Here is a 26070-nt window from a genome sequence, read left to right on the forward strand (position 1 = left end):
CCTCCCTCCCCCTAATGGGAGCTGGAAGTCCTTCCTGCCATCACCCTTGCTGTCCTCCTCGCAACCTCAGTTTCCGGTTAAGTTGCGGTTCTCTCCCGGTCACCAGGCGAGCAGGGTCCCCGCCGCTGCCCCCAGCCCTGCAGAGCCACCTACGCGCTGAGCACGCGGCGGGCCCCCTCCCGCCGGCTCTGCCCCCACAGCGCGTGGGTCCGTGATGGGCGGCGGGGAGTGAGGGCCCGAGTCCCGCGCCCGCGCCTACCTGGAGAGCGCTCCGGACAAACCCGGCTGCGTCCAGCCTCTCGCGGCCACCCGGGGCGGTCCTGAGTCGCAGCTCCCGGCCCCGCGCGTCCCGGGACAGCCGCCGCGTCTCCGAGCCCGCCCCCGGGCGGCCCGACGGGAGCAGGTGCCAGGAGCCGCGCCGCCCCGGCCAGCCCAGGAGAGCCTTGGCGGGAGAGGGGCTCAGCGGTGGGGCTCCCCGGGTGAGAGGAAGAGAGGGGAGATTCAGAGGCCCTCCTGGCTGAAGAGCTGGGCCCACGGGTGAGTATCCCGCCCACCCCTGGCTGACCAGGCCCAGCGTACCTGAAGGCTCCCCAGGGATCCCAGAGCTCAGGGAAGGGGACCCCAAACTGGCTGCCTTCCCCTACCCCCTGCCAGCACCCCCTTCCGCCCCTCCGGCAAGCTGGCCCCTCTTTTGGGAGGAAACTCAGGGAGTGGGAGGAAGTTGACATTCATGGACCACCTGCTGGGTGCCAGGGGGATCACATTCAAACCTCAGAATCACTCTGCCCAGAGCGGTGCAGTTCCCCATTTTACAGACCAGGAAATGAAAGACTGGGGACCTAGGTGGGCGCAATGGCTCACGCCTGTAATCCCAGCACTTTGGGAGGTCGAGGCGGGCGGATCACTTGAGGTCAGGAGTTCGAGACCAGCGTGGCCAACATGGTGAAACCCTGACTCTACTAGAAATACAAAAATTAGCCGGGGGTAGTGGCATGCCTGTAATCCCAGCTACTCAGGAGGCTGAGGTGGGAGAATCGCTTGAACCTGGGAAGTGGAGGTTGCAGTGAGCCAAAATCACCCCACTGCACTCCAGCCTGGGCAAGAAAAGTGAAACTTCGTCTCAAAATAAATAAATAAATAAATAGCATAAAAAAAGATTGTGGACCTTAAGTAACTGGTCCAAAGTCACACAGGAAGTGGGCACCAAATGGGAGACTCCAGGCTGCTCCAAGGCACTGTCTCTGGAGGTCAGGGGAGACAGCCAGAGCCTGCTGGGGAGACTCCACCAGTGTGTGTGGCTGAGAGTCCTTTCTGATTCCTCCCAGGGGATCGGAGCACAGGGTCCAGCACACAGTAGGCACACACAGGGGCATGGAGCCAACCAGAGAGAGCAGGAGGCAGGGGCTGGTGACATGACCTCCAAGAGCACTGTCACCATTCTGTTATTGGAGAAGCAATAACAGAGCAAGAAAGAGCCAAGGAAAGTGGACAGAGAGGGCTCTTGCAGCCAAAGAAGAAGTGGTGGTACCGCTCACCTGCCTGGCACTGGGGCAAGCCTCCTGGGGACCAGGCCATGCAGAGAGGAGGCCCCATGGTGGGAGCCTCAGGGACGCCTCATCCACGGTGCCACCAAGTCTCCCAGCACTTCCTGGTCCACCCATCCACCAACTCACCACTGCCTTGGGCCTTGCCCTTGCTGCCCCCTCAGCTGGGAACATCCTTCTGACATTCACAGAGATATCTCCTTGTCACTCAGGCCCCAGCTCAAATGTTACCTCCCCAGGACCCCCTTTTCCCAGCTTCCTCACTCCTTGTCTCAGACCCAGTTTACCACCCTCTTAGTGTATCTCCCCGGTTGTAATTGTTTTGTTTGGATCCTGACCTGTCTCCCCCATGAGGGCAGGACCTTTATTTCCCAGCTATCCACAACACCAGTGCAAAGCTTATTGCATGCCTAATAAATGCTCAATAAATAGTTGTTGAATGAATAATAAATGCATTTCCATTTTTAAGGTAAAGTCATATTAAATTGTACATTTTAAATGGGGAAATTGTATGGTATGCAATATTTCAATAAAACAGTTATTAAGGATTTTTTTTTTTTTTTTTTTGAGACGGAGTCTCGCTGTATCACCTGGGCTGGAGTGCAGTGGTGCAATCTCAGCTCACTGCAACCTCTGTCTCCCAGGTTCAAGCGATATTCCTGCCTCAGTCTCCCAAGTAGCTGGGACTATAGGCGCATGCCACCAGGCTAGGCTAATTTTTGTATTTTTAGTAGAGACGGGGTTTCACCATGTTGGCCAGGATGGTCTTGATCTCCTGACCTCAATATCCACCCACCTCAGCCTCCCAAAGTGCTGGGATTACAGGCATGAGCCACCGCGCCTGGCCAAAGATGTTTTTAAAAAGTAAATCCAAGGTGGGGAGGACAATCATGGTACACCATGTGTACCTCACTATCCCACAGCACACGCATCCTCTACTTAATCTAGTCACACTGCTCTCCATCACAGTCCACATCCTGTGGCTGTCCGTGGAGAACTGCAGTTGTTCAGACTTGGAAGGGATCTTAGAGGTCATCCTGTCCCTTTTGTAGCAGCTTTGACAAGGTATCCTCTGGCCTCTGCTTGAACATGCCAGTGACGGGGAGATCACTGCCTAACAAGATGGCCCATTCCATATGCTAACGTTCATTAAAATGGGGGGTTGGAACCTGTTTCCCTATAATGCTTGCATACTGGTCCTAGATCTGCTGCCTGGTAACACAGAAAACGTGCACTCCACCTTCCACAGCCAGAGAAACACAGCAGGCAGCTTCTTCCTAAAGGGGCTCTTCTCCCAGCTAAAGAGACCCATTTGCCACCGCTATTCTTCCCCTGACATGGCCACCTCCTCCAGGAAGCCTTTGAATATGTGCCTCCCCCTTGTATGTGCTCCCAGGGCACCTTTAATGAGACCCTAACACTGCCCTTATCACACTGTATTAATTAAACTGTCTCTCCCAAACCCTGCTTTGGTTACCCGACTATACTGAGGGCTCCTCCCCCAGGGTAATTCTGGGCCTTCATTCATTTCCTTTGCCTGCTACCTTGCATGGTGACCAACTGACCTGATCTAAACCACTTAATTAAAAATGCTGAATAAATGGTTTCCGGGTGTTTGGTTATCCCAAGAGTTTACATTCCTCTAAACTCTTTTAGGCTTTTGGTATCCTCCTTAGAACAGAAAAAGGGACAGCACAACATCCCCCAATCTCTGCCCTCCTCTGTGAATGCCGCCCGTCCCTCAGCTTTTCTTCAGCCTTGAACTAGCTCCACATAGAACTGAGGGTCCTTGAAACCCCCAGGTCTATTTTCACATGATGCACTGGTGAGTTCAGCCTCCCTATCCCAGCCCCCGAGTGAGTGGTGGTTTCCTGCACTGGGAGGCCCAGACCGTATGTTTGGGCTTGCTGGCTCTCCCATTCTGCTCAGGCTGTTGAGATCATTCAGCAGGACCACAGGTGCCAGCTTAGTGCCACCCACAAAGACGTGGCTTCACCTAGATACCCAGGAATAACACACCCCTAAACTCCAACCCCTCAGGCAGGCAAAACACTGCCGTCTATTGTGGGCCTTCTGTGTGCCAGATCCTTCCCGTGCCCTTTCCCACTCATTTCGTCCCCCACTAATCCTGAAAGGTCGCTACTATTCTCCTGATTTTGAAGATAAAGAGGGGGAGGCTCTGGCCGGAGGCGGTGGCTCATGCCTATAATCCCAGCACTTTGGGAGGATGAGGCGGGTGGATCACGAGGTCAGGAGATCGAGACCATCCTGGCTAACACAGTGAAACCCCGTCTCTACTAAAAATACAAAAAATTAGCCGGGCATGGTGGTGGGCGCCTGTAGTCCCAGCTACTCAGGAGGCTGAGGCAGGAGAATGATGTGAACCTGGGAGGCGGAGCTTGCAGTGAGCCAAGATCACACCACTGCACTCCAGCCTGGGCTACAAAGCGAGACTCTGTCTCAAAAAAATAAATAAAATTAAATTAAAAAAGAGGGGGAGGCTCTGAGAAGTTAACTTACCTGCCCAAGGTCACACAGCTGGAAAGGGCAGAGTGGATTTGAACCCCATTGGATGACTCCAAAGTCTAGGCTGTCTCTTTCCTTTACACCATGGTGCCTCTAAAGGCCTTATCCCAATATGCCCAGTAACTTTTTTCCTACCAAGTTGGGGTGAAGAGGAAGAACAAATGGAAAAATTCTTCCTGCTCATGGCAAGCTGGGGGTGCCAGGTGGTGCTGGCCCTCCCTGGTCCACCTTCCACTTGCTCAGTGAGGGATTCAGGCCCCTTAAATGTTGCCCTCCCCACTCCAGAAAATGATGCTTAGTCTAAATAAAGCCTCTGAGTCTCCAGTTTGACCATTCCAGCTCTCACTACTGGCCAGTCTCATCCACTGTCTCCTCTTCCTCTGTTTTGTCTGTGGATGACTCTTCAGCCCTAGAACAGTGCCTGGCACACAGAAAGTAACCAAGACATATTTCTGGATTTGAGGAATGAAACGACTCTCACTGTAGGTGCAAAGAGAAATGCATCGGGCACCTTGCTCTGGCTGTGTGAGTTCAGGCAAGTTACTTCCTCTCTCTGAGCTTCAGTTTCCTTATCTCTAAAACAGGGCAATTAATAGGTAACAGTGTAGAGGATGACGTGACATCATGCCTGCAAAGTACCCCATGTAACATGTGCCCAACTAATAATAGGGCATCATTAATTAGGTGTTGCTGGTCCCGGCTTTAGAGAGAGGGACACTGAGGCTCAGAGACGTGAAGGGACTTACGCAACCCTCAACATTACACAGCTTGGAAGAGGCCCACACAGAACAGGAGCTGATGGGCCTGGATTTAAGGCTGTGCCTATTTCTTGCTCCTGGGGCCTTTCCCAAATGTTCGATAAATACAATTTCTACTATAAAGATAAGAAGTGGTTAAAAGAATTGTTCATAATAATAACACTAAGGGTCCCCAGCTGAAGCAAAGCCTGCAGCAAAGGGGCTCAGGCAAGGAGCGGAGACCCCGGCCCAGCCAGCAGCTTCCCTGCTCAGCCCACAGCCCAGACTGGGGCTAGGACGGGTGGCGTCATTCTGGGCTTCTGGGCTTTAGGAGGGTGGGAGAGGCCCCAACAGTGGGTAGGCCTGCCCCACCCCACTCATCATGGGTCCTTTCTGCTCCCACTGAAAGGGCAGACTCTCTAGTCACTTGAACAAGTCCACTGTGACCCCTCCCCCAACGTTTTGCCTCTTAAAATAGCCCAGAGCCACCATGTGCCCAGGGCGGCTCCCCACTGGTTGTAAATCCCCCTGAAATCAAATCTCCATCCTGCCCCAAGCAGGACGGCACCACCTCCTGCCACTGCTGGGCTCCAGCGCCGGCCAGGCTCCCCCGATGGAAACCGGGACAGTTGTCCTTCACAGTGACCAGGACATAAATCCCCAAATAATGAGACAGGCGCTGGGAACATAGAACCAGACGCGGTGCTAATTGGTTTGCTTCTGGGCAGAGATGATGTGGAGACAACAGTAACAGGCCTCAGTTTCCCTGGAGGTGTATTGGGGTGGGGGATGTGAGGGCCGGGGATTCCCGGCTGAGCTGATTTTCTACGCCTTCTGACTGGCCTCACAACCTACTAACCAGCCGCACTTTTTAGGATATTAAATTCCCAGATGTAAAAGAAAAGGGCTGGGGTCTCCTGGTCCAGGTCCTGAGGTAGGAAGCCTTGAATCTCTACCATGATCCAGAAACACCTTCTTTCCATTAAGAAAAAAAAAAAAAAAATCAACCAAGATTCAGATCCTTCCCAGTATGCTTGGGGATTGGGGGAGCAGGAAGGTGAGGAACCCAGTGCAACCTCCCTGCTCCTCATGTGAGGTTGGTAATGGATTCTTGGACAAGCCCAAGGTCCTCAGTTTTCAGTAATCAGGATGAGATTATCACATTAAACTTTCAAAGTCTTTGCTCAAAAAGCAGCAGCAGCAGCTGACACCCTTGACTCCCCCAACTTTCCCCACTGTCACCTTCTCCTGGACCATGACCAGATGAGCTCCAGATACAGGCCACGTGGAGGCTCCACTGCACTGGGGCACAGGCAGGGGCATGGACAGGATGATCTCTCTGGGGGTGGCCTCGGGGTTGTGGTAAGATGGAAGCGGGAGGAGGTTGGGGAGAGAGGTGAGCATGTGTGTCTGCGGGTGTGATTTGGAGGGACTGCGGGGAACTGGAGTAACTTGAAGTTAGGCAAACGTGTTTACTGTTTATGTTGCAACTCCACCACTAACCGTGTGACTGGGAACTTGTCCCTTCTCTCCACATCTTAGTTTCCTTATCTGTAAAATGGAGATAATGGTAACAACAATGCCTAATAATAACTCCCCTGACTCAAGGCTGATGTGCGAGAAGATTAAATTAGATAACATAGAATATACTAGCCAGGCGCGGTGGCTCATGCCTGTGATCTCGGCACCTTGGAAGGACCAGGTGGGTGGATTGCTTGAGCCCAGGAGTTCGAGACCAGCCTGAGAAACATGGCAAAACCCCGTCTCACAAAACACACACACACACACACACAAAAAAAACCAAAAAACAAAACCAAAAATATACATATATATGATCAAAAATTAGCTGGGCATGGTGGTGCATGCCTATAATCCCAACTACAGGGGAAGACTGAGGCGGGAGATTGAGGCTGCAGTGAGCCATGATCATGCCACTGCACTCCAACCTGGGTGAGTGAGACTCTGAATCAAAATAAATAAAAAATAAAATAACGTAACTGACCAGGCACACTGGCTCATGCCTGTAATCCCAGCACTTTGGGAGGCTGAGGCAGGAGGATCACTTGAGGCCAGGAGTTTGAGACTCTATCTTTACAAAAAAAAAAAAAAAAACCAAATTAGTTGAGCATGGTGGTGTATGCCTTTAGTCCCAGCTACTCAGGAGGTTGGGGCAGGAGGATCGTTTGGGCCCAGGAGTTGAAGACCCCAGTGAGCTATGATTGTGATACTGCACTCCAGCCTGGGTGAAAGAGCAAGACTGTCTTCCCCCATCACCCCCCAAAAAAGAAAGAAGGAAAATGCCCTAGAAACAGTAAAAGCCCATTGCAATGTGAGGGATGATGTCATTAGTTACAGCAGGAGGGATGGTGATAAGACCACAGAAAGAACTTCCTCACAGCTGTGCACTGGAATCTAATGGAGCAAAAAAAAAAAAAAAAAAAGACAAACAGGCTTGGGTAGAATGCCAAAGACCTCACCAATGATTCACTCTCCCAACCCAGGGTGCCCATCCCCATGTCCAGGCTCCCCTCCTGCCCATCATCTTGCCTCCCAAGGCTGCCAGGCAGCCCCCAATTTTTCCCAGCCCAGAGCTCTATTCAGCTTGTATTTGTTGCCAACACAACGGAAATTATTTCAACCTCCTCACCTAGCTTGGCAGAGCTACCTGGGGTGTATAGGAGAGGCCAGAGCTATAAGAAAGGAGGCTGGAAATTGGGGTGCCCAACAGCAGGGGTGGCCCCCTCTCCAGAATATTAGCTACAATCGCGGCATTCTAGAAGGCAGTCAGCTTCCTGGGAGGACAGACTTATACTGCCCCATGGAAGGGAAGGGAAAGCCTGAGGATCCAGGGGTCCTCATGAGGACCTTGGCCACCTTTCCTCTTACTTTAAAGAGCTGCATTCAGAAAGTGTTGGGAAGGAAAGGCCCTGACTACCAGCCAGGTTCAATCCTGAGGAAATTAAGATCTGTAAGTCTCCCTGAGCCTCCCTTCATTTCCTGAAGCTTTTATTTAGTTTGTCCAGCAGGATCCTCCCACCCCAGCCCACTGACTCAGGCCTTGGAGTCCTCTTCTCCTCCTCAATATGAGAAACTAATCCTAACCTATCCTAACCTCACAAGGATGGAGGCAGACTGGGGATGACTCCAAGATTCCAGGGTCACCTGGGGTGGGGAAGGGAGAGCCTCCAAGTCCATTGGCTGAGGGAGACGGTGGGGTATCCATGGTCCACCTTGTTGGCCAGGGAGCAGCTGCTGACCACATCAAAGTCCTCCTCTCAAATCAGTCTGGTGGCTGGAGGCACACAGCCGTTGCAGGCCATGAAGAAGGAGGCCTTTCAAAACCAGCTGAGAGGTTCCAAGAAACGCCCTGAGGACAGGCTGTGTCAACATGTCCTGCGCCCCCCAGGCCCACTGGTGCAGCTTCCAAGCAGCTTCCTGCAGCAGGGCCGCTCAGAGGCCTTGGCTGGAAGGCAGGGCAGGGTGGAGGACAGGGCCTGAGCTACAGGAGCCATCAGACCTTGGGCAAAGTCCTTATCTCTCTGATCTATAAAATGGACCCGGTAATATATACCTCATGGGGTTGTTGGGAAAACCAAGAGGTGATAGAGGGATAGTGTCTCCCTTTGTGTCTGGCACAGAATAGAGGCTCAATAAATTCACTCAATAAACATTTACTGAACACCTACTACATGCCAGGCCATCCATTCTGTACCCTGGGATCTAGCAGTGAATGAAAGTCCAAGGGGCCCTCATGGAACTTGCAAATCTGGGTTGGGGGAAGAAGAATGGGCATAGACAATAAGCAGATAAACACATGAATCAGGATGGACAAGAAGAGGAGAAATATCGCTCTGTCCCGTCCGGCTCACGGGCGGCCAGTTCAAAGTTACCTCTCTTGTTCCCTGAACATCGCTATTATCCTGTTCTCTCCTTTTTTTTTTTTTTTTGAGACGGAGTCTGGCTCTGTCGCCCAGGCTGGAGTGCAGTGGTGTGATCTTGGCTCACTGCAAGCTCCGCCTCCCGGGTTCACACCATTCTCCTGCCTCAGCCTCCCGAGTAGCTGGGACTACAGGTGCCTGCCACCACGCCCGGCCATTTTTTTTGTATTTTAGTAGAGACGGGGTTTCACCATGTTAGCCAGGATGGTCTCCATCTCCTGACCTCGTGATCCACCCGTCTTGGCCTCCCAAAGTGCTGGGATTACAGGCATGAGCCACTGCGCCTGGCCTCCTTTTTTTTTTAAAGATGCCCAGATTTCATATTGTTCAAACACACATGCTCTACAAACAATTTGTGCAGTTGATACAATCCCAGGGTCCTGAGGCGACATTCATCCTCCTCAGTTTACGAAGAAGATGACGGGATTAAGAGATTAAAGTAAAGACAGGCATAGGAAAACACAAGGGTATTGACTGGGGAAGTGATAAGTGTCCATGAAATCTTCACAATTTATATTCAGAGAGTACAGTAAACACAGGTGTAAGAAATTATAAAAGTATTAATTTGAAGAACTAATGAATGTCCATGAAACCTTCACAATTTATGTTCTTCTGCCGCGGCTTCAGCCGGTCCCTCCGTTGGGGGTCCCTGACTTCCCACAACAGACGAGGGCTTGCAGAAGACCAGTACTTGGAGGGGCCCCTCTGAAGGGGCTCTGTCAGACCTGGCTGACCTGAGGGACAGGCCTGCCTGAGAGTTTTTAGCCACAACCACTCACAAGAATCACCTGAGCAGCCTTGGAAGATTCTGATGTCCAAGCTCCTCTCCAGGGATTTTAAAAAATTTTTTTGATATGGGGTCTGACTCTGTCACCCAGGCTGGAATCCAGTAATGTAATCTTAGCTCACTGAAACCTTCACCTCCTGGGTTCAAGTGATTCTCCTGCCTCAGCCTCCCAAGTAGCTGGGATTACAGGTGCCTGCCACCATACCCAGCTAATTTTTATATTTTTTAGTGAGTAGGGATTTCACAACGTTGACCAGGCTGGTCTCGAACTCCTGACCTCAGTGATCTGCTCTCCTCGGCCTTCCAAAGTGCTGGGATTACAGGCGTGAGCCACCAGGCCCGACCTCTTTCCAGAGATTCTGATGGAATACCAACCTTCTATTGAAGGAATACCAAATCTCTTCCAGCCTCCCCTGCTCCCACAACTGGGTCAAAAGTGGCAGGGTGGTGACTGGCTCCTCTAGATCCCTGCTCCACCCCCTGACCTGAGCCTCTGGTCCCAGGATTCCTCTTGTGGCATCTGGCTTCTCTCCCACCCACTGCTCTCTTGGCCTTGCCCTAACGGCCAGCCCTGGGACGGGAGAGAGAGTACAATTATGTTCCCCCAGGCAAAGGTGCTCCAGGACACCCTCTCCATCCCCGCTAAAGAACCAGGTATCAGCCGGTGTGGCAGTTCATGCCTATCATCCCAGCACTCTGGGAGGCTGAGGCAGGAGGATTGGTTGAGTCTAGGAGTTTGAGACCAGCCTGGGCAACATAGTGAGACCCTGTCTCTACAAGAAATACAAAAATTAGCCAGGCAAGACCAGGTGCAGTGGTCACACCTGTAATCCCCGCACTTTGGGAGGCCGAGGCTGGTAGATCACCTGAGGTCAAGAGTTCAAGACCAGCCTGTTGGCCGGGCGCGGTGGCTCAAGCCTGTAATCCCACCACTTTGGGAGGCCGAGACGGGCGAATCACGAGGTCAGGAGATCGAGACCATCCTGGTTAACACGGTGAAACCTCGTCTCTACTAAAAATACAAAAAACTAGCCGGGCGAGGTGGCGGGCGCCTGTAGTCCCAGCTACTCGGGAGACTGAGGCAGGAGAATGCCGTAAACCTGGGAGGCGGAGCTTGCAGTGAGCTGAGATCCGGCCACTGTACTCCAACCTGGGCGGCAGAGCGAGACTCCGTCTCAAAAAAAAAAAAAAAAAAAAAAAAGACCAGCCTGTTCAACATGGTGAAGCCCCGTCTCTACTATAAATACAAAATTTAGCCAGGATGGTGGTGCATGCCTGTAATCCCAGCTATTTGGGAGGCTGAGGCAGGAGAATCGCTTGAACCCGGGAGCCGGAGGTTGCAGTGAGGCAAGATTGCATCATTGAACTCCAACATGGGCAATAGAATGAAACTCCTTCTCAAAAAAAAAAAAAAACCAAAAAAAAAAAACAAAAAACAGTACCTCTTGAGAGACAAAGTGGCAAATGTAAGAAACCATGCCTGTTCATTTTTGCTTGCCAGCATAATTTCACAAAGCTCCTGACTCATGACAAAATGTTGGCTTTTTTTTTTTTTGAGACGGAGTCTCGCTCTGTCACCCAGGCTGGAGTGCAGTGGTGCAATCTCAGCTCACTGCAAGCTCTGCCTCCCGGGTTCATGTCATTCTCCTGCCTCAGCCTCCCGAGTAGCTGGGATGACAGGAGCCAACCAACATGCCCCGCTAATTTTTTGTAGTTTTGGTAGAGACAGGGTTTCACCATGTTAGCCAGGATGGTCTCGATCTCCTGACCTTGAGATCCATTCACCACGGCCTCCCAAAGTGTTGGGATTACAGGCATGAGCCACTGTGCCTGGCCATAACAAAATGTTTTAAAAAATCAGTCACATGGCCGGGCGCGGTGGCTCAAGCCTGTGATCCCAGCACTTTGGGAGGCCGAGACGGGCGGATCACGACGTCAGGAGTTTAAGACCATCCTGGCTAACACGGTGAAACCCCGTCTCTACTAAAAAATACAAAAAAAAACTAGCCGGGCGAGGTGGTGGGCGCCTGTAGTCCCAGCTACTCGGGAGGCTGAGGCAGGAGAATGGCGTAAAAACCCGGGAGGCGGAGCTTGCAATGAGCTGAGATCCAGCCACTGCACTCCAGCCTGGGCGACACAGCAAGACTCCGTCTCAAAAAAAAAAAAAAAAAAAAAAAAAAATCAGTCACACTACAGGAGGTCTTTGTTTTCTGGTAACTGGCCCAAAAAACAAAGATTTTACATTTTACCAAGAAAATCTTGTGTTGTCTTTATTAAGTTTTTGATTACTTTAAAAAACTGAACTTTAAAAGAATTAAAATTTTTGCATTCATATAACTTTTAAAGTCTCTTATTTTTTTGAAACAGAGTCTTGTTCCATCGCCCAGGCTGGAGTGCAATGGTGTGATCTCGGATCACTGCAAACTCTGCCTCCCAGGTTCAAGCAATTCTCCTGCCTCAGCCTCCCAAGTAGCTGGGATTACAGGTGTCCGCCAACACACACGGGCGCTCATTTCTTACAAGTACAACTGAAAACAATCAATCTTCCTGAAAAAAGCCTTCCTAGTTACCTGACACAATCAGCATTTGTCTTTTAAATACAACCAGGCAGCTGATTTATGACCAAAAGAAAAAACTTGTGACACAAAGTAGCAAACATCAGAAGTCATTTGCTCATTTCTGCTTACCAGGATAATTTCACAAAGTCCCTGACTCTGTGCTTATCTGCAGCTCTCTGAAAAGAGTTTTAAAGACAAAACAAGATAAAACACAGCACCTCCCACCGCCCCCCATCTCTTGCCTGAATCACTATATTCCTTAAAAGATCAATGGCCCCAGTCCTAGCCAGGCACAGTGGTTCATGCCTGTAAATCCCAGCACTTTGGGAATCCCAGGCAGAAAGTTCACTTGAGGCCAGGAGCTTAAGACCAACCAGGGGAACACAGTAAGACCCCCGTCTCCATAAAAATAAAATGACTGTAGTCCTTGCCTTTTCTTGCACATAAAATAATGTCTGACAGAGTTAATGATTACGCCTCCGTAATCTATAACCAATATACTCTTGTAGCCAAATTTTGATGTCATTTTGCACATACTGAACCTCCACTACCTACATATAAACTATAAGCTAAAACACTGATTTAAAACAGTCTGACAAAACTGTTTTAGGGCTGTAGGCCTTGTGCTATAGTCCTCTGTAAGACTTCTAAATAAAACTAACTTTAATTCCTTAAATGGTTAATTTTTTTTTAATCGACACTCTTAGAGGGTCGTTATGGGGATTACCTGAGTCAATATTTGTAAAGTGTTTAGCAACCAGGCACGTGGTAATCATTACATGTGTTTGCTAAATAACACAAGTGTAGTCAGTCAATCAACAAGGTCGGTCCTGCTGATGCCAGGTCTGGGAGGTTGGGACTGAGATTTCCACTTTACAGCTGAGGAGACTGAGGATCCGGAGAGGAAGAGACTTGCCCAGATGGCACTCAAACCCGGGGTCTGTCTGCCTTCAACCTTCTCTCTTCCAGCACCCCCAGGTCACCTCCCTCCCTCCTCAGGCGCCTGGCCTGGCCCGGGTGGGCGCAGTGCCCCACACTGACAGAGGCCCCTTTGTCCCCCTGCCCAGTGTCACACCCTGAGGGCGGAGCACGGTCAGACAAGCGCCCTGTGTCTGGGTCTGTTTCACCGCCAGGTCTGCGGCTGCCTGGGCGGCTCCAGCCGCGGGACTCGAGGTAGGTGGATCCCAGGGCCATTCCCATCCCTTCCATCCCCGACCTTTACCTCAGCAGGGCATCCCCGACTCTCCCTCAGTGCAAAGAAGGAGAAACCCCCAACGGAAACACCCCAGTTCTTGGTCTCAACTCTGTGCAAACTCCGAGTGGCCACAGCCTGGGTGTTGTGGGGAAGGGCTCCAAGCTGCCTCAGATACTAGGAGCAGGGAGCTAAGAATGTGGGAACGGCAGCGAGGGCATTCTGGGTGTTGGGGGAGGGCTGTGGCGGGATCCTGGGGAGCGGGACAGAGATTACCCTGCCCTTTTTTAACCCCATACTCTCTCTGTAACCCGTCGCCCAGGCTGGAGTGCAGTGGTGTGATCACAGCTCACTGCACCCTTGACCTCCTGGCCTCCAGCGATCCTCCCGCCTTGGCCTCTGAACGCACTGTGACTACAGGCACACACGTCACCACGCCTGGCCCAGTTCACTTCTCTTTACCACCTGGATGGGCAGAACAGCCTCCTCACTGGCCTCCCTGCCTCTACTTCCCCACTTCCTCTCCCTCCCAGTCCCATCTTCACACAGCCAGAGGGAGACTATTAAAAGGGCAGCTCTCCAGCCTGGGCAACATGGCAAGACTCCATCTCTACAAAAAATACAAAAATTAGCCGGGTATGGTGGTGCATGCCTATAGTCCCAGCTACTCGGGAGGCTGAGGTGGGAGGATAGCTTGAACCTGGGAGGTCGAGGCTGCAGTGAGCCATGATCACACCACCGCACTCCAGCCTGGGGGACACAATAAGACCCTCTCAGTCAATAAATAAATAAATAAATAAATAAATAAATAAAAATAAAGGCAAATCTGATCACATCATGCTCCGGGATAAAAGCTCCAAAAGCTTCACCCTTTGCTTTAGGAGAATGCTTGCCCCAGCCTGGAAGATCCGGGCCATTCCTCTTCCCCAGGCCCTTCTCTCGCAGTCCACCCCTTCCACCTGATCCCTCCCACAGATTAACTGAGATATAAATACAACTCTCCACCTAAAAATATTACAGGTAGAAGTAACACTGAGGATGGCTAGAACTGGATATAAGAAAACTCATTATCGACTAAAATGCACAAAAGAATCAAATCTTGACCATGAATCTTTTTTTTGGTTTTAATTTAAATCTTCCAAAATGGGATGCGGTTACCCAGTCAATCACACAAGCTCTTGTGTCAAGAGCTTGCAGCCCCCACACTGATGGGTGCCTCCAATCTCAGCAGCAAAATGTACACGGAATTGATGCCGATGAAAACAGTTTCGGTAAAATTACAATGGAATGAAAAACATGGACATTTGTTTAACCGTACCACGTGGAAAAAACAAAACTCTGATCAAAGAATTAAGTTGGATAAATAGAGTTCAAGTTGGAGAACACCTTCTTAAAACATTTTCAGTGTTGGTATGTTTTGGTTTAAAATGTTTGCATTCAAAACATCCTTAGGGTCAAAATATCCATAGTGGTTAAAATATCCTGTGCCCCTCCGATCTGTTTCCTATGACTCCCCACCTTCTAGCCACACTGGGCTCTTTCTGTCCCTGGAGCACAGCGAGCTACCCCTCACTTGGGAGCTTTCTCAAAGCCTGCTCTCTCTGCCTTGAGTGCTCTTTTCCTTCTGACCTCTCCCTCCTCCTTCTCATGGCTGAATTTTTTTTTTTTTTTTTTTTTTTTTGAGACGGAGTCTCGCTCTGTCGCCGGGGCTGGAGCGCAGTGGCTGGATCTCAGCTCACTGCAAGCTCCGCCTCCCGGGTTTACACCATTCTCCTGCCTCAGCCTCCTGTGTAACTGGGACTACAGGCGCCCGCCACCTCGCCCGGCTAGTTTTTTGTATTTTTTTAGTAGAGACGGGGTTTCACCGTGTTCGCCAGGATGGTCTCGATCTCCTGACCTCGTGATCCGCCCGTCTCGGCCTCCCAAAGTGCTGGGATTACAGGCTTGAGCCACCGCGCCCGGCCTCATGGCTGATATTTAACTATCACCTCGGAGAGACGCCTTCCTGCATCGCTCTCTCTAGGGTAGATTTCCTTCCTTCCCATTTCCTCTTATTCCCTTTTTTTTTTTTTTTGAGAGGGAGTCTCGCTCTGTTGCCCAGGCTGGAGTGCAATTGCATGATCTCGGCTCACTGCAATCTCCGCCTTCTGGGTTCAAGCGATTCTCCTGCCTCAGCCTCCCGAGTAGCTGGGATTATAGGCATGCACCAACACGCCTGGCTAATTTTTGTATTTTTAGTTAGTGACAGGGTTTCACCATGTTGGCCAGGCTGGTCTCGAACTCCTGACCCCAAGTGACCCGCCCGCCTTGGTCTCCCAAAGTGCTGGGATTACAGATGTGAGCCACCACACCCGGCCTCTTATTCCCTCTTGAGAACCCATCTTGTTCCCTCCTGGAACCCTGTCTTGTTACTCCCTGAATTCCCAGGGCAGAGGCTAGCAAGTATAACACATAGTAGGTGCTCAACAAATATTGGTTAAATTAATGAGTAAATCAGTGTCACTGGGGTGAGAGCTAGGACAGTAGGCTGGGGCTTGGGGGTAGGGGCTGGGACAGGGTAGAGACACACCCACTTACTCATGACATCAAGTTCCAGGGAAGCCCATTTCAGTGGGAGAACAAAGAGAAGACTGGCCGCATGGTGGCATTACAGGCATGAGCCTGTAATCTTAGCACTTTGGGAGGCTGAGGCAGGAGGATCGCTTGAGCCCGGGAGTTTGAGACCAATCTGGGCAACAGAGGGAGACCCCTGTCTCTACAAAACTTGTAACAAAATTATCCAGGTGTGTGCCTATAGTCCCAGCAATTCGTGAGGCTCTGGGCTGAAGGCTGGGGTGGGAGGATTGCTTGGGCCTGGGAGGCGGAGGCTGCGGTGAGCTATTATCACGCCATTGCACTCCAGCCTGGGTGGCAGAGCAAGACTTCATCTCAAACTTAAAAGAAAAGAGGAGACAAAACCAGTCCTGCTCCTGATTTTTGCCCTATGGCCAGCTTCCCAAGGGTCAGGCCCATGTGCCAACTGGACAGCTCCCCTTCCACCCCTTCATCTGGGCCACCTCCTTGGGGCTTGGCTCCCACATGTGGCTTCAGGCCAGGCTATTTGGGGAAACTTCCTGATCCCCCCTCTGGCCTCTCCACCCCCACACCTCATCTTGCAGACCCAGAATAGCTGTCCCCAGTCTCAACCTAGGGAGAGTCTCATTCCCAATTAGCACCCAGAAGGTTGAAACCATCTCTAAAAGCTTCTTGTGTCCCTCTTCCCTCAGGAAGCTGCTAACTAGGACAGCAAATTTCAGAATAAGGTCACAAGAATGCTACCTGCCCCTACATTCACCTCCCAGTCGGAGACACGGGCCAGGAGTCTTGGTGTGTGAAGGTAGAGGAGATTTGGGTGAGGGGGAGATTCAGCAACAGTCAGGGGTGACTGCAGCCTGTGACTCTTTCAGTCAAAAGAGCAGCTCCAGCAAGGTCCGGCGAAGAGCCCTGGCTGTGAGGGGTGAGGAGACCCAGGTTCAAGTCCAGGTTCTGCTAGAAGATTGACTCTGAGAAAGTTCCTTTGCTCTATGAGCTTTCATCATCTACAAAAAGAACTTTGATCTCGGCCAGGCACAGAGGCTCATGCCGGTCATCTTAGCATTTTGGGAGGCCGAGGTGGGTGGATCTCCTGAGCTCAGGAGTTTGAGACCAGCCTGGACAACATGGCGAAACCCTGTCTCTACCAAAAATACAGAAAATTAGCTAGGTGTGGTGGCGCGTGCCTCTAATCCTAGCTACTCAGGAGACTGAGGCATGAGAATCTTGTGAACCTGGGAAGGGGAGGTTGCAGTGAGCTGAGATTGCGCCACTGCACTCCAGCCTGGGCAACAGAGCAAGCGAGACTCATGTCAAAAAAAAAAAAAAAAAGAATTTTGATCTCCGCAGGTGCTCATAGGATGGGATGAGGCAGTTCTGTATACTGCAAAGTTCTGTATAAAATCAGGGGATAGGAGGCCCCTTGGGGTCCCAGGGAGATTGTTCTGGAGATGGATTCTTGCAGGGGACCGGAGCCCATTTGAGAATTCTTCCTCTTCTGAAGTCTCACTGGAAGACTGGCTCAAGCCTCTGCCAACAGGGAGAGTAGGTAGGCTCCTCCCACATTCCAAAGATCACACCCCATGTGTCCCTCTTTAGGAACCCCTAGAAAACCCAAGGGTTCCTGTTCCCAATGCCTTTTCCTGGCAGTTTCTCTCCTCTCAGCAGGGGGTGGGGGAGTGTCCCATCCCCATCCTGCCCTCCAGGACCACAGCACTCAACTTGGGGGCCGAGGAGGGGATCAGATGGCATCACATGTGAGGCTGAGCAGAGCTGAAATCAGAACGGGAGAGAAGTCTGGGGCTTGGGATGTAGGAGAGACATCGGGGACCGGCGGGTGGGTCCTGGGAAGGCTGGACAGGGCAGGGGAGCAAGGCCGAAGCTGGGTCTGGCCTCTTGCCTGGGCATCTAAGGTGAGACGAAGGACCTGTGGAGTCAGTCCTTGCTCCACCCAAGGAAATCTTAGTCAAATAAACAAACAGCCAACACAGTGGCTCCTGTGCGAGAAGCCGAGAAGCCGTGGGAGTGAGAGTGATAGGGAGGCCACAGAGGTGGGGAGGCCAGGAGAGGGCAGGGAGGCTGTTTAAACAGGCCCCTTGGCCTGGGGCAGTTGGCAGAAATATTTGGAACAGGGTGGGGAACACAGTCGTGGTTTGGAGCAGGAAGCTGGGGCCTGGGGTGGGTGGGCTGAGCTTGGCTCCTTCCAGGAGAAAGAAAAGTGTCGATTCAGCCCCACTCTGGTCAACGCCTCTTCTGAGGGAGACTCCAAGTCCCAGCGCCCTTCCCTCAGTTCAAGGTCAATCAGGTCAACCAGACAGACAAGGGGCTCTATCCCTTATCTCCCAGATGGCTCTGGACCCCCAGCCCTGCTCCCAGGCCTATGACCCCGGGCCTCATCGCTGAAGAATGTTTCAGTCTGGAGCTGAAACCTCAGAGTTCTCAACAGAGGAGCTGGAGGGGATGAGCCATCAGCTCTTTTTTTTTTTTTTTTTTTTGAGAGAGAGGGTCTCACTCTGTCATCCAGACTGGAGTGCAGTGGCATGATCTCGGCTCACTGCAACCTGCACCTCCCAGGCTCAGGTAATTCTCCTGCCTCAGCCTCCCAAGTACCTGGGATTATAGGCACCCATCACCATGCCAGGCTAATTTTTTGTACTTTTTTAGCAGAGATGAGGTTTTACCATGTTGGCCAGGCTGATTTCTAACTCCTGACCTCAAGCAATCCATCCACCTTGGCCTCCCAAAGTGCTGGGATTACAGGTGTGAGCCACTGCTCCCGACCCATCCACTCTCCTTAGGACATGATATTCCCTTTCTTGCCTCCTTGCCTGGCAGTGGAGGGGCCCAGAAGTGATCGTGGTCCCCTGGGAGGCATTATCACCTTCTTTTTTTTTTGAGATGGAGTTTCACATTTGTTGCCCAGGCTGGAGTGCAATGGTGCAATTTTGGCTTGCTGCAACCTCTGCCTCCCAGGTACAAACGATTCTCCCACCTCAACCTCCCAAGTGGTTGAGATTACAGGCATGTGCCACCATGCCCGGCTAATTTTGTATTTTTAGTAGAGACGGGGGTTCACCATGTTGGCCAGGCTGGTTTCGAACTTCTGACCTCAGGTGATCCACCCACCTCAGCCTCCCAAAGTGCTGGTATTACAGGCGTGAGCCACTATGCCTGGCTGTCACCTTCTTTTAGGACTCTTGGCTGTCCTTTTCCTGAAACTCCTCAAGAGACTGAGGCGGAAAGTCAGAGGGATACACGTCCAGACTGACAGGCAGAGATAGAGAGAGGTGAAGATACAGCAAGTCCCACCCAGAGAGATAGCCACGCAGTCAGACACTAAGAGTGGGAGTGTGAGAAAGAGGGACAGAGAGAGAAGGGGTAGACAGAGGAGGCAGAGAAAAAGGAAGAAGAAAAGACAAAGAGAGAAAGACACACAGAAAAAGAGCTGACGGGTGGAGAGGAGAGACAGCGATAGCAAAGGACAGTGTCAGGAGAGGGGAAAGGACAGAGATGGCGGGCACGCAGGAGGCTCAGGGCCAGACACACTCATAGGCGGAAGCAGAAAGGCTCACGAGAACTACACAAGAACAGACGGCCTCAGGATCCAGAGACACTCTCCTGGGAGATGTGGGGGAGCCAAAGTGCTGGGGGGTCGAGCCCCACTGGGGGGTGGCCTCACCAGGGCAATGCTGCTGCCTCCTGTTCCCAAAGCTGAACCAACTGCTGCCGGCGTCTGGCCCCCAGCCACCCTCTAGTAAGCCAACCCTTGGCCACTGGAGCCAGCAGGTCACCCAAGGTGAGTGAAAAGTCACCAATAAGGGACAGTGAAAGTGTGACTGGGGGTGTGGGTGTCACAAGCCGTGTGTGTCAGGGTGGGTCTGCAAGGGTGGCCACACCCCAGATTGCACCTGGGGTGGGATTTAGGAGCGCTCAATCCTCTACACAGACCTCTGGGAGTTAGTGCAGGCGGGCATGTGTACCTGAGTGAGTTTGTGAGTGTGTGTACATGTGTGTGTGTCCAGTTCCATTAAGAGCCTCACGATGCTAATGAGGCCAAGGTGGCAGGCTGTTCCTCAAATAGCCCAGTCGGAAGCGATGAGTGAGCAGAGACAGCCACAACAAAGGTTTCGTGCCTCTCTTCTGAACAGACGGTGTGTCCAGGTGCCACAGGGCACTCGACTACAGTCAACACCAGAGTGCCATTCATTCCCGCTGGGGATGACCCCCACCGCCTGGCCAGCTGACCCCACACTCTCCCCTGTCCCAAGCCCAAACTCCAAACTCATGGGAGAACCCACATGATAGACACATGGTCCCTCCTTTGCTGCAGGCGCAGCTCCCTCTGAGAAGGGCAGCTGGAGGGATGGTGGGGTCCAACCCTGGATTTCCCCCAGGCTAGCTTCCATCCCGCCTGCTTCTGTGGCCCCATTTAGTTCCCTCCTTGCTCCTGGGGTCCAGTGACCCACACCCTCATCACACACAGGAGAGAAGTAATCTCTCCTCCCCAGCCCTTCTCTCTCAAGTATCACAGGACATTTAAAAAAAATTGTCCCAGTTTTGTGGTGGATAATGAGGTCAGGAGGCCCACGGGGGAACTGCTTGTTGGTGACAACTGACAATCTTCATTTCACCTTGAAACTCCTTCCTGGTCCAGGTAAGCATGTTCTAAGCCCGGTTTTATGGGGGTGCTGTTCTACTGGGGGACAGGGAGAGTGGGGAAGGAATTAACCAAATGGCAGCTGAAGTCACAGGCCCAGCCAGGCCCACCTGGAACACTCACAGGGCCTGGGGCAAGGGGATAAATGGCGACCCACAGACATATGTCTAAATGTTTAAAAGTTATAAATCAAACCAGCAAACTGTGAAATATGTTCTAACCTCTCACCCTGACAAATACACCTTCACTAACAACCTGGAGGACCAGATGCAAATTTGGATTTGTCTGCCTCCTGAGCTTTACGCATCAGAACGGCTCTGTGCAGAGGAGACAGCTCCACTCGCACCCTGGCCACCCACTCCCTGCTGCCAGGTCCTGTCTGCACCACAAAGGACTCTCGTGCATGTATAAGGACACCCAGCCTCCTGTCCTAGCTCCATCCACAGCCCCTGCAAATAGAGTCCCTTCACTGTCCCTAGGGGTGCACACACTATTGACATAACCTATCCTGAGGCGGACAGACCCAGGGAAGAGGATGGCATGGGCTGGGAGCCAGATGGTGACCATCTGGGCAGGGACCTCCAGAGTCACAGGTATGGAGAATGTGGTCTTGGAGGGGACTCACAGTCTTATCCCCTCGGCCCTGCTGATGCCTCATCCCACAGGGAGAGGACTGGCAGCAGGAGGGCCAGAGTGGAGCCTTTGAAAGCCCCCAGCTTAGGGCATGGGCACTCCCTCCCTTGCCCAGGTTTAAGGGTGCTACTGAACTCAGCCTTCCCTGGCAGCCTAGAGATCAGGCCAGGGCCTGAAGCCCTTCTTCCATTGGAGGACAGCTTGGACAATCCCCAAACAGGACTTTCAGTCACTTGTATTGTTTTTCTTCCTGGAAAAATTTAGTGCGGATTGATCCCAACTTGTGGATTTCTGGAGGTGGGGAGGGCAGAGTTGTGATGACAAGAGGGCATTTTTTTCAGGTTGGATCTCCAAGCCAGAGCTTGTTCCACTGAGGCACAGGCCCAAGTGAGCTCCTGCTAGCACTGGTCCCTTCCTTGGGGGGGGGAGGGGGGACTGTCTCCCCCCTACAGAGACACAAGCCAACACAAACAAGGTGACTAAAAGAGGAGGAGGTGAGGGGCCTTGGGCAGCCCAGATAGGTCCAGAGATCCAGGAGCCAGCAGGGGGAAGGGGCTGGTCGGGGGGCATGCAGTAAATGGCACTCATTCTAGCCAAGCTTAGCTTAAAAAAAAACAAAAACAAAAAAAAAAAACCCTTCCACTCCCCCCTCCCCTGCTTGCCCTCACCCCTGCAGATCGGCTTTGCTGTCCGACACATGAGGGGACACTTGTACTTTCTGAGCGCTCGCCAGGCGCCAGGCACTGTACTAAGCGCTCTACATGTGTACCCTCATTTAATCCTTGCAGCCACCCTATGAGGTGGGTTCTACTATTATCCCCATTTTACAGGTGAGGAAGTGAACTCAAAGAGGTTAAGAAACTCGTTCAAGGTCACGCAGTAGGTAGAGGTGTTAGAACTCAGCTCTAACTGACCGCAAAGCCCCTACTCTTTCCACTAGAGCACATGGCCTCCCAGAAGCAAGAAGCTGGCACGGACCCAGAAGGGATGAAGGTCAGATATGAGAATGACCTTCTGCCTCTGATGGTTTGTGTGGTGGAATAAGGCAATGGAATGGGGAATGTAGACAGACAAGGAAGCCCCCCTCCCCCCATTGTCACCCGTGTCTGTCCAAAGGCTTATGATGATCTCAGGAAGGTCCCCAGGGTCCTAGCTGGACCCAGACGGCAATGTCCTGACTTCCCTTTGTTCTACAACCCAGGGTCCTCTGCTCTACCTCAACCCAGCACCAAGACCCAAAGGCTGCCTCTCCTTAGAGGCTCAGAGCTCTGAGCATCACATTCAAGCTGTCAGCCCAGGTCCTCCTCTTCCAGGAAGCCTTCCTCGAGGTCCTGGGAGGCAGGACCCCTTTCCTACAGCTCAAATCTCAACACGGAGGGTGCAAATGCTCTCCTGTCTACAATAAGGCAACATCTGCGATCATCTTCCCCAGCTAGGTCTGTGACACAGACACAGAAAAGATCTACTGAGTACCCAGACTTTCTGGGTTCCCTAGGCCATGGGGTAATCCCCCGCTCACTCCCCTGTACCCAGATGTAAATAAATGATGCAGATGCCTTGGGGCTCATTAGAAAACCCAGGCCCCAGCTCGGCTATGCGGCGGCTCTTACCTCATTAGCCCACAGAACAGAAGCCGTTTGGGTCAAGCCATCACCCTCTATGGTGGGGAAGAGGCTGCCCTTGGATGAGGCATGGCGCACTCTCAGTCAACGAGGTTCCTTACTCCGGAGCCCGGTCGTCACCATCCCCAACCTAGACACCCAGAAAGCTGGGTGTCTAATGCCCGGCTCTTTCTTATCCATCCTTTGGAGCCCGCCTGGTATCAGGGATAACGAGCCAGGACCCTCTAACTGCCCCAGAGTTCAGTCCCGCCCAGCAGATGCCCAACGTCGGCGCGCAGAGCCGAGATAGGGATATCCTCACTGTCCCTTGGGGTCCCCCAATTTTGAGGCGAGAGGACCGGACAGGTGGAAGGGGCTGCCTCGTTCTCCCGCGCTGCCCTCGAGGTCCTCGGTGTGGACCAGCCCGCGTCGCCGTCTTACCTGCGGGGCAGAGACGGAGCCCGCCGCGGCCACCTGCTCTCGCCTGGCTGGGAACGCTGCGTGTCGGGCTGGCCGGGAGGGGCGGGGCCCGGCGGGGCAGGGGCGGGGCTGGGAGGGGGAGCCAGGCCGGCCCCTCCTCGAGGCCCCGCCGGTGGGGTGCGCGGGCTCATTCAGGTGGGACGCCCCGGGGAAGCATCTGGGCCACAGGGAGGACCCGGAGCTCGAGTTCTGAAGGCTGGGAAGTTAGGACTCCGGGGGGGTGCGGGGGATGGGTGGAAATCCCCGGCTTCAGACAGCCTTGCCCAGATGCCCTGGAGCCGGTGACTTCATATAAAGACCCCTCACACGAAGAAGAAAGCTCAGAAACCTCTCCTGGCCTGAGTCCCCTTCCATCTGAGCTCTTCGGGCCTGGCAGGGTGGGTGTGAGACGGGACACGCCTCTAAAGGTAGGGTGCCCTCTCCAGGGCTCAGCTGTGTAGGGGCTTAGGCCGCTGAGGGGGCCATTAGGCACCCAGACCATCTTTATCCTCAGCCCATCTCTCTCCCTGCCACACAGCCCCTCCTCCGCCCCCAGCGCCAGCCCAGGTCCCCCAGCTGTCACTGTTTAGCCCTGGAATGACAGGCGTCCTGACTCCGTGAGTCTAGCCACATTCAAGGCCGTTGAGCTTAGCACCCCTGAGCCCCTGCCCCCTCCCTCTGCCCCCTGTCGCTAATTTTATTGACCTGTAAAAGGCACGTTGCTGGCAGGCAGTATACTAACTGAAGGCAAAGTGGGGAGCGGAGGAGCAACTCTCCCCGGGGGGGAGGCAGCTGGAGATGGGACAGGAGGGAGGAGGAAGGAGACTCCTGCATCCAGGGCCAAGGACACTCGGAGAGGAGGAGGAAGGGGGCCTTGGGAAAGAGGGGTACACTGTCTATGGGAGATGGTAGCCAAAAAGACTGGAGCTGGAATTTCAGCCCTCCCTCAGACAAGAGGCCTACAGAAAAAAGAAAATGCTAGGAGAAGAGAGGGTGCATTTCGCATCCACCTGGGGACAGAACCAAGGATGTAGCAGGAGGGAAGGAGGGTAGACGGCAGGAAGGACTGCCATCCTGCTCTCCAATCTCTGCCCTGTCCCCCTCCCTTCCTCTTGAAGGTGCCTCCTGCCTGCTGGGCCTTTTACTACAGAAATAGCCCTTTCCCTGATGAAGCAACCTAGATCTTGCCTTTCTTTTTCTTTCTTGTTAAAATGAGAACAGAAAATTTAGGCCTTTGTAATTTTCCCCACCCCTATGCCTACCTGAGCCCACCCCTCAAATCCTGGATCTCAGCCTCTCCCCAGCCTAGGGGAGATGACCTGAGGGTTAAGTGACGGTAGAGAGGGGAACATTGGGGTTGGAAGCTATTATGGGGTAGGGGGAGCAGGAATCCCTCACACTCTTGATGGGCCTCAAGTTTAGACTGTTGATACTCTTTATGAATAAGGCTTAGGAGAGCTATTAAAAAGGAGTGTTTAAAACTTTTTTTTTTTTGAGACGGAGTCTTACTCTGTCACCCAGGTTGGAGTGCAGTGGCACGACCTCGGCTCACTGCAAACTCCGTCTCCCAGGTTCAAGCGAGTCTCCTGCCTGAGCTTCCTGAGTAGCTGGGATTACAGGGGCCCACCACTACGCGAGGCTAATTTTTTTTTTTTTTTTTTTTTTTTTTTTTTTGGAGACGGAGTCTCGCTCTGCCGCCCAGGCTGGAGTGCAGTGGCCGGATCTCAGCTCACTGCAAGCTCCGCCTCCCGGGTTTACGCCATTCTCCTGCCTCAGCCTCCCCAGTAGCTGGGACTACAGGCGCCCGCCACCTCGCCCGGCTAGTTTTTTGTATTTTTTAGTAGAGACGGGGTTTCACCATGTTAGCCAGGATGGTCTCGATCTCCTGACCTCGTGATCCGCCCGTCTCGGCCTCCCAAAGTGCTGGGATTACAGGCTTGAGCCACCGCGCCCGGCCGAGGCTAATTTTTGTAATTTTTAGTAGAGATGGGCTTTCACTGTAATGGCCAGGCTGGTCTCAAACTCCTGACCTCAGGTGATCTGCCTGCCTCAGTCTCCCAAAGTGCTGGAATCATGGGCCACCGCGCCTGGCCTAAAACTTTTAACACTAGGTCAGGCACAGTGGCTCATGCCTGTGATCCCAGCACTTTGGGAGGATCACCTGAGCCCAGGAGTTGGAGACCAGCCTAAGCAACATAGTGAGACCTTGTCTGTACACTGCCTCTCTAACCCCCCAAAATTAGGTGTGGTACATCTGTAGTCCAAGGTACCAGGGAGGTTGAAGTGGGGGGATTTCTTGAGCCTGGGAGGCCGAGGCTGAAGTGAGCCATGATTGCACTATGGCACTCCAGCAGGAACAGAGCGAGTCCCCGTCTCAAAAACAAAATAAGAACAAAAACAAAAAAACACAAGGCCGGGCCCAGTGGCTCATGCATGTAATCCCAGCACTTTAAGAGGCCAAGGTGGGTGGATCACCTGAGCTCAGGAGTTTGAGACCAGCCTGTTGGGCAATGTGGTGAAACCCTGTCTCTACCAAAAATACAAAAATTAGCCAGGCATGGTGGTGGGCACCTGTAGTCCCAGCTACTTGAGAGGCTGAGGCAGGAGGATCACTTGAGCCCCAAAGGCAGAGGTTGTAGTGAGCTGAGATCTCGCCACTGCACTCCAGCCTGGGCGACAGAGTGAGACTGTCTCAAAAAAACCAAACACTTTTAACACTAAAAATTACCACAAAGCAGGTCATTTTATGGGGAAGAGCCAGAGGTATGGATTGCACTGGGGCACCAGGAAACTTTTGTTGTTCTTTGAAAATTCCACTGGAGGCCGGGCACGGTGGCTCAAGCCTGTAATCCCAGCACTTTGGGAGG

General features: G+C 52.5%; 1 protein-coding gene and 1 long non-coding RNA gene across 22 annotated transcripts in view; one reads left to right on the forward strand and one right to left on the reverse strand.

Moving 5' to 3' along the window:
- Positions 1 to 23250, reverse strand: part of LOC101866167 (uncharacterized protein C17orf113) — a 67718-nt gene extending 44468 nt beyond the window's left edge. For 8 of the 21 annotated variants that reach the window (XM_074019606.1, XM_074019603.1, XM_074019598.1 and 5 more), the window contains exon 1: positions 23186 to 23250. The gene's annotated coding sequence lies outside the window, so the exon portion shown is untranslated. Of the gene's footprint in view, positions 1 to 259; positions 369 to 579; positions 713 to 13312; positions 13455 to 22753 lie in introns of those variants that run through there. The other 13 variants (XM_074019593.1, XM_074019590.1, XM_074019594.1 and 10 more) reach the window with 4 other exon arrangements.
- LOC135967847 (uncharacterized) lies at positions 13199 to 13910 on the forward strand. The gene is made up of 2 exons (XR_010582147.2): positions 13199 to 13263; positions 13605 to 13910. It is a non-coding gene; the product is annotated as an uncharacterized lncRNA (long non-coding RNA).
- Positions 23251 to 26070: the final 2820 nt, after the last annotated feature.

Source organism: Macaca fascicularis, chromosome 16 (assembly GCF_037993035.2).
Source record: "Macaca fascicularis isolate 582-1 chromosome 16, T2T-MFA8v1.1".
In the NCBI taxonomy this organism is placed as follows: domain Eukaryota; kingdom Metazoa; phylum Chordata; class Mammalia; order Primates; family Cercopithecidae; genus Macaca; species Macaca fascicularis.